We start from the raw sequence: 8,649 nt of genomic DNA on the forward strand, positions 1-8,649 counted from the left end.
CTTACTACCCCACCAGAGCACTGCGCTCCCAGAATGCAGGGTTACTTGTGGTTCCTAGAGTCTCCAAAAGTAGACTAGGAGCCAGAGCGTTCAGCTATCAAGCTCCTCTCCTGTGGAACCAGGTTCCAGTTTGGGTTCAGGAGGCAGACACCATCTCCACATTTAAGAGTAGGCTTAAGACTTTCCTCTTTGATAAAGCTTATAGTTAGGGCTGGCTCAGGTGAGTCCTGAACCATCCCTTAGTTATGCTGCTATAGGCCTAGACTGCCGGGGGATTTCCCATGATGCACTGAGCTCCTCTCTCCTCTACTTTCTCTCCCTCTGTATGCAACCTCATCCCATTATTGCATGTTACTAACACAACTTCTCCCCTTTCCCGTAGTCTTGTGCTTTCTCGTCCCTCTCCTCTCTCCTATCACTTCCTGCAGGTGTTTCTGGCTCTGGAGCTGTGGAGTCTGGATCTGTGGTTGCAGGTCACCGTCTGCCCCCGTGTTCCTGCTCGACACCCTCTGCTGCAACGACTATTGTTACTAGTCCTCTTGTTGTTATTATCATTAACACTACTTTAAATATCTGTACCATTTTTCATTTAGTCTATAGCAACATCACCTTTACTGTCTGTACCTCTGTGTGTGTATATTGTGTAGTCTCTCTCTCTCTCTCTCTCTCTCTCTCTCTCTCTCTCTCTCTCTCTCTCTCACCCCCAACCGGTGGAGGCAGATGGCCGCCCACCCTGAGTCATGGTTCTGCTCGAGGTTTCTGCCTCTAAAAAGGAAGTTTTTCCTTGCCTCTGTCGCCTAGTGCTGCTCTTGGTGGGAATTGTTGGGCTTCTGTAAATAACATCACAGAGTACGGTCTAGACCTGCTCTTTTATGAAAAGCGCTGTGAGATAACTGTTGTTGTGATTTGGCGCTATATAAATAAAATTGAATTGAATTAGGGTGCAGTTTAGTTTGACTCCTTACTCGTTTACAATGTTTATTTGTCGTCTGTTTGGACTAAACACTGTGACTGATTGAAAATGATGATAAATTATGTAAGCCTAAAAAGTGCTTCTTGCTGACAAACTCTGACTCTCTGACTTTAATGGTCTCCATAAAATACATTAATGGGGGAAATCTCAGTAAAACAGAAATATTTCTAATAGCCTAAATGAAGAAGCGTTGTGTGCTGCTTTTGTTGTTCAGACTTAGAGTGAACACAGATTTTACCTAGACTGTGAATTATAAAACAAATCAACGGATTTCCAATAAGGGGTCGTGTCAGTCAGTGAAAAACTTCCGCGAAGAATGCACTTGTGTATGCGCTCTCATAGCTCCTCAGAGATGGGTCCTCGTTTCTCAGAGCACAATTAAGAGCTTTGGGACGGTCTGCAAGAAGGCCGACCCGAACAACTTCTGGTTAAGGCGAGGGACGAGGAGCGAGGAAACGACAAATAAGAGACTTGAGATGCACCTTCAGTGTAAATCAGTATAATGTCAACCTTAAGGCTGTGATGAAGGTTATGGGAAAGAAAGACTACACTTTCCTTCAGACCATCTTTGAAAATATGGTAGTCTCCCAGGCTCAGAAAATTCTGAAGGATCCTTCCCATATTCTTCACTCTGAATACGATGTTTTACCTTCAGGGAAACGCCTTAGAGCCAGCAGATGTAAAAGTAACTGCTATAAGCTGTCCTTCATCCCAACTTCCATAGCGCTCCTAAATAAACAATCTGCTCGGAACAAGATGGCTTGAAGTAATTCAGCACTGATCGCTTGCACTAATGTTTTTTATCAACCAGATCTATATGAGTTTTTCTTTTTTAATATAGAATTGTGGTGGTAGTACTTTTAGTGTTTGTCATACTGTTTTCTGCTTTATGTGCTCAAGGGCAATTGAATATTATAATTCTGAGGTTTCATATCACTCAGGTTCTATTTACCTTGTAATCAATGATTGACAGGGGCAGGGTCATAGATACTTGTGCAATGTAATGTAAATGTATGGTGGATGTGAATGTAAAGTCCATATGTGTTACTGGTGTTTACTGCAGCCTCATGCAGCAGTGATGTCCAAACAAATTTCACTCAGGGGACAATAAAGTTGATCTTATCTTAAAATGTGGGGATTTGGTTTTGGTATTTCCTGTTTTAGTCCGTTAATCATTTCCTGTCTCTGTGTTTTCTCGTTCTCTGTATTTGTTTTGTCTTGTCATTTATTCATTTGTTCTGTTTCCTGGTATTTTCCTCTCGTCTCATTTCAGGTCACTTCCCTCCGTGCTGTGGTATTCTTCCACTAGTTTGATGGATTTGTACCTGCTCTGCTTAAATGTCCTGCATTTGGGTACAAATCCCTGCTTTTTCCTGTGTCTGCACTCCGCTAACGCAACACCATGAGTCTACAGTCCAGTGTCACTACAACTCTCAGATATATCATATTAATCTCAGCGCAAAAACAAAAAATGGTGTCTGACCTCAGAGTCTCGAGTCTGCAGTGTGGACTCTCCAGAAAACCACACAGCAGCTTCACTCCTGAATCCTGCAGTGTCTTGTTTCCACTCAGCTCCAGCTCTCTCAGATGGGAGGGGTTGGACTTCAGAGCTGAGGCCAGAGAAGCACAGCTGATCTCTGACAAACTGCAGCATTTCAATCTAAAAAAGAATAAATGATGTAGAGGAAATTCGATTTAAAATCCAGTCAGATGTGTTTAGGTTTGAAATGTGTATCAATGATCAGACAATATTTGTGACAACACATTGAAATTAATGTAAACCCCAGCAAGTAAAACATTAGTTCAGAATGAGATCTTCTGAGAGCTTCTATCAGCAAGATTGCTAGAGGAACCAGAGGGACCCTGTCACAGTTATTCTATGGAAGTGGAGAGGGTGGACATCAATAAGAAACTGGACTGAAAACACAACACTTGCACCCTCTTCAGGAAGAGACAGAGCAGATTGTTCAGTGAGTGCAACAGGCTCCTGAAGACCTTCTACCAGTATGTAGTAGCCAGTGCTCTGGTGTGCTGGGAAGGTGGCATCAAGGCCGGCAAGGCGAAGTTGGTAAGGAAGGCCAGCTCTGTAGACAGACTGCAACCCGACAGTATGGAGTCAGTGGCGTAGAGGCAAACTCTCCATGAGAAGCTTAACATTTTGAGGGCTTTGGGCAAAGCCTCAAGTTTCTACAAGACTCTATAGCTCCGCAGCAAAGGAATGATTTCACTGGTTAGGATAGTTCCTTCTGCTTCCACTCTCTCACCAAAAAAAAAAGACATCCAAATTACTCAAGCTCAGCATTTTTAATAAGGTTTTGAATTTTAAACATTTTTATTGTTTCAATCAATTCTAATCACTATAAGGTGTATGCTTGCTCAATTTTGCCACAAATTTATAATCACTGCAATTAAAGTACAAGTTGTAGACATTCAGTTTAAAGGCAAGACAATGCTTTACTTGGTATAGTGTGTTTACCCACTTTAAAAGGCCTTGGGGCCTATTTTCCCAGCAACTAAATATTATCCTAACAACCAAACCAAGTGCACTGATCAATGAGAAGAGAGCTGCTGTTAACCGACATGGCTGTTGTGGTATCTGGCTCTAGGGCTATACGGCCTGGTGCTTTTTCAGAGTTAGCAGGGTAGGCATCCAGATAAAGGCAGTTAAAAGCTAGACGAATCTCTTCGACACCAGCTTAAACATTCCTCAGTTATAACTAATAGGATAATACTCTGGCCTGGACGATCAGTACCTTCAAACAGAGAGCTGGACCAGTACCTCCTGTACAGGGGTAACTTGGCATCCAACAATTCACACTATTCTCCCTCTCAACAGTCTGTTGAATGAATTCATATGTTATTTGTTCTATATTGTATTATACCTATACTATTACTTACCTTATAATCTTTTAATATTTTATATGACATTGGGGTACTATTCTACAGATTATGGTATACTATAATCTGGGAGAGGCAGAGGGTGCTGCCGCCCCGGGTCCACGGCTCATAGGGGGCCCACATTAGACCCAATCTGCCCGACTGAACATGCGTTTTTGTTGTTTAGTTGAAACAGTTGAGGCATGCTGACTGTGGCACTGTGCAGAAGACGGATCAGGTATAAAGTTTGAATTTCAAGAGAGTGGCTATGATCATACTACGAGTTACACAGCTTATTACATCAGAAAGTAATACTGCTAACATTACTGCATACTGCTCTCTCCTCATCAGGACACCTGTGCTTTCCTACTCACCTGAAGCAGATTCTGCAATCACCTAACCTGTCTTAATCCTCAGCTTTCTAACCAATCTTTGCCAGATCGTCTGTTTACCTAAGTGGTAACACTTGCTTCGGCCAGTCTTAGTTTTTTTGCATAGTTGCCTGTTGACTCTCTTGTCTTGATCCTTGTCTGACTTTACATGTTTTTGCTCCTGCTTCAGATACCCGCACGTCTGCCCGCACTCAGCCCCAGTCTCACGGAGGATTTCTAAGCCCCATTTCCTCCTGTTGTTCAATAAAACCCCTGTTCCTGTTTCTAACTGTGCCTGTGCCTCTTTTCTCTGCTCCTGCATTCTAGACAGCCCAGTCTAACAAGGTGGTAGTTCTCAGTATAATAAAAGACACAACTGCACTGATCTGGGTTCCTCCTTGTGTAGGACAAGGCCCGGGCTCATGTGACTAGAGTGTGTAGGCAGTTCCTGGATGAAAAAGGCATTGATTCCATTGACTGGCCCTCACGTTCCCCAGACCTGAATCCAATTGAGAACCTCTGGGATGTTATGTATCAGTGCATCCAATGTCAATAAGTAGTCAAACAAACTGTCCAGGAGCCATTTTGTTCTCAATGAATTATACAATGTACAGTTAAGATTTTAAACTTTTATGTTCATCAAGATCTAATTGATTTAAGTGTTCCTTGGAATTTATTTGAGCAGATTTGCTGACTCACTGTTCACACTATCACATCACTATCACTTTACCTTGTAATCTTGTCTTTAATTGCTCTTGTATTCTTTGCATTTTCTTAGTTTTACATACCTCTTATTACTTGTTTTTTTCTTTCCTATTCTGTTCTTAATTCTGAGCTTGCTGCTGCAACAACCTAAATTAAATTCCAATGAATAAAGATAATCTTATCTAATATATGTAATTTTGTGACTGCATTGTAAATTTAGAAAAATTAAATAAAACCAAAAACAAATATACAACTTTATGGATGGAAGTTATGTATTAACATAAATTTGCTTTAATTGTTAATTAAACATATCAGATCTACAATAGTAACAGAGAGTAAGTAAACTGACCTCAGAGTCTCAAGTCTACAGTACGGACTCTCCAGAAAACCACACAGCAGCTTCACTCCTGAATCCTGCAGCTTGTTGTCATTCAGGTCCAGCTCTCTCAGATGGGAGGGGTTGGACTTCAGAGCTGAGGCCAGAGAAGCACAGCTGATCTCTGACAAACAGCAGTCCCTCAATCTGAATAAAGAATAAATCATGGAGAAAAAAAATAAAATAAAATTATAAAAAATTTATTATCCAACCACATATGTTCAGGTTTTATCTGAAACAACCTGTGTGTCAGAGTGAAATGCGAGGCCAGGGAAGAATGCACGTCAGACATAATCTTTCCCTTACTCACCTACCTGAGTTAGGGAGTGGAGAGGGAACTGTGACTGTGGGGTGACTAATTAACATGTATTACCACTGAAGGACAGCTTGTGCTTCACTGTAGTACAGTAGGCCATGATTCCTAAGTTGACTAGCTCTGCAGAAGAGTTTGAAGTGTATGTGGGCTACACGCACTCCACTCGATCTGGAAGGTGAAAGCTGGTAAGGTGGCTGCCACAGTCTGAATGTAGATGACTGTGGTTTAGAGAGCCACCATGGAAAGCTACTACTTTTAATTGTCTCGCCTGGCTTTTTTTGCTCTTATATTAGTGACTTTTTGTGTTGTTTGTGTATTGCCACCTTGGCTTTTAGTCTTATACAACCTGGTGCAGATAAAACCCGATCGCTTTCTGAAGCCTTGTTTGGGGACTAGTCAGACTTTCTTAGCTAGGTCCATCTGTTTGTTTGCCTGGTTGCTACTGGTGGCTGGCCTTTGAAACAGCTGATCACCGTTATGGCTATGCATAGACATTGCCTGCCAGCATACTCATTGTTGCAAGAGGACATCAGACAGCTGAAGTGTGATCTAATGAACAAGTTTCAGCTAAGCCAAACATCGCTTTCCACTGGGCTCCTCCTGCTGCGGCAACAGTGGAGCTAGTCTGTCCACCCAGTGCTTAGTCTCTGCCACTGCACACATTTTACTGTAGTAGTAAACCGAAAAAACAAGGGGAAACATTTTTTTTAAGACAAGACAATAGTGCCTTAAACTATTAGATTTTTATGATTTAATCACTATTTCTTAACTGAAAAAATGTGACCATTCCCTAATCACTAACAGTAAGGATCTAATCCTTTCAACATGTGTCTCTGCTCTGGGCAATGACATGTGGACTGTCCTTGAGACTGAACCCAAGTCCCAAGCAAAGGTTGTGCTAAACGCTCTACTAAACTGCTCTCATCCGAAATCTGAATCTCAGCTGAGCACTTAATTCCAAGCAATGGTAGGAGTGCCACACTCTCCAGTGTCACCACAACTTTTACATCAGATCCCAGCACAGAAAGTAAAAAAATGGTTTCTGACCTCAGAGACTCCAGTCTACAGTGTGGACTCTCCAGAAAACCACACAGCAGCTTCACTCCTGAATCCTGCAGCTTCTTGTTTTCACTCAGCTGCAGCTCTCTCAGATGGGAGGGGTTGGACTTCACAGCTGAGGCCAGAGAAGCACAGCTGATCTCTGACAAACTGCACCAACTTAATCTGAATGACGAATAATTGATTGAGATAAAAATACATTATAATCAGATGTGTTCAGGTTTTAAATGTGGAGCTCAACATTACTATGTCCTAATCAATGAGCTTTTCCCTAAAATGAATAGAGGGACATTTGTCATTGTGTTATTGTGGATCATCATAATGTCAGCCTTCCACAGACATCATCCAAATGTCAGCACAACATTCATACAGCTATTCATGTCAACACAGATCAATAACATGCTGCTGATCTCAGGCCAGTCTGGACTTAGAGGAGAAAAACTATATTGGTCCTTTAAACAGCTGCATTTGGAAATTTAACAAAAATTATAAACATACATTTATTTTAATATATAATAAAAAATATGCACAAAAAGACATGTACAAGTAACTTCAAATTGTTAATTAAACATATAGGAACAGAGAGTCAGTGAACTGACCTCAGAGTCTCCAGTCTACAGTGTGGACTCTCCAGAAAACCACACAGCAGCTTCACTCCTGAATCCTGCAGCTTCTTGTCACTCAGCTCCAGCTCTCTCAGATGGGAGGGGTTGGACTTCAGAGCTGAGGCCAGAGAAGCACAGCTGATCTCTGACAAACTGCAGGAACTCAATCTGAATAAAGAGTAAACTATGTAACTTTAGAAGACAACGTTCGCTTGAAATCATTCAGTGTTTAATAATCTGTTCAGAGCTGAAGAAGGTTTAGAATGTAGAAGTTTAGAAAATGGAAACTCCAAACACATGAACCCAACAGGATGCAGGTTCAAACTGTAAAAAATAAAAAAGGTCAAAAGAGATCTCACTTACATTACTTATTACTAATTGTTAAAAAAAAACATTTCCCCCTATGACCTCTTGCGGGGTCATCCTCAAGCTTTGGTCCTCTACCAGAGGCCTGGGAGTTTGAGGGTTCTGCGCAGTATCTTAGCTGTTCCTAGGACTGCACTCTTCTGGACAGAGACCTCTGATGTTTTACCTGGAATCTGCTGAAGCCACTCTCCCAGTTCCTGATGTAGTAGACCCCAGCCTCTATTGATCTTGTACTGAGTGCCTGTTCTTGCCTTCCTTGCTGCCTCCTCCTGGTTTCTATAAGCCTGCTGCACCCCATGGTATTTGTAGCAGTCCTGAACATCTGCAATGTGGCCTTCTAGTAGTTCAATCCCCTCGTTCTGATCATCTTCACTCTTTTTGATACCGTGAGACCACACTCCAGTCCAAACGACATTCCAATGTCGTTGCTGTAGATCCTGGTAGTGTGGATCAGTGATCATTTCTGGCATACAGCTTGATGTCATCCATGTAGAGGAGGCTGATGGTTGTTCCACTTCGGAACCAGTATCTGTAGCCAGTCTTTGTGATGATCTGGCTGAGGTGTTTCAGGCCTATGCAGAATAGCAGCGGGGATAGTGCATCACCTTGATATTTGCTGCACTTGATGGCGACTTGTGCAATTGGCTTTGAGTTGGCTTGCAGACTTGTTTTCCACAGCCCCATTGAGTTCTTGATGAAGGCTATTAGTGTCCTGTTGATCTTGTACATTTCCAAGCATTCCAGTATTCATGTATGTGGCATTGAGTTGTAGGCTTTCTTGTAGTCAATCCAGGCGGTGCACAGATTGGTCTGCCTGGTCTTGCAGTCTCGAGTGACTGCTCTGTCAACTAGTAGCTGGTGCTTGGCTCCCCTGGTATTACTACCCATTCCGGGCCCTGTCCATGTATTGAGCCATGTGCCTACTCATCTTAGCCACTATGATGCCAGACAGGAGCTTCCATGTTGTGCAGAGGCAGGTTATTGGCCAGCAGTTGGATGGG

This window comes from Micropterus dolomieu, linkage group LG01 (genome assembly GCF_021292245.1).
Source record: "Micropterus dolomieu isolate WLL.071019.BEF.003 ecotype Adirondacks linkage group LG01, ASM2129224v1, whole genome shotgun sequence".
NCBI classification, from domain to species: Eukaryota; Metazoa; Chordata; class Actinopteri; order Centrarchiformes; family Centrarchidae; genus Micropterus; species Micropterus dolomieu.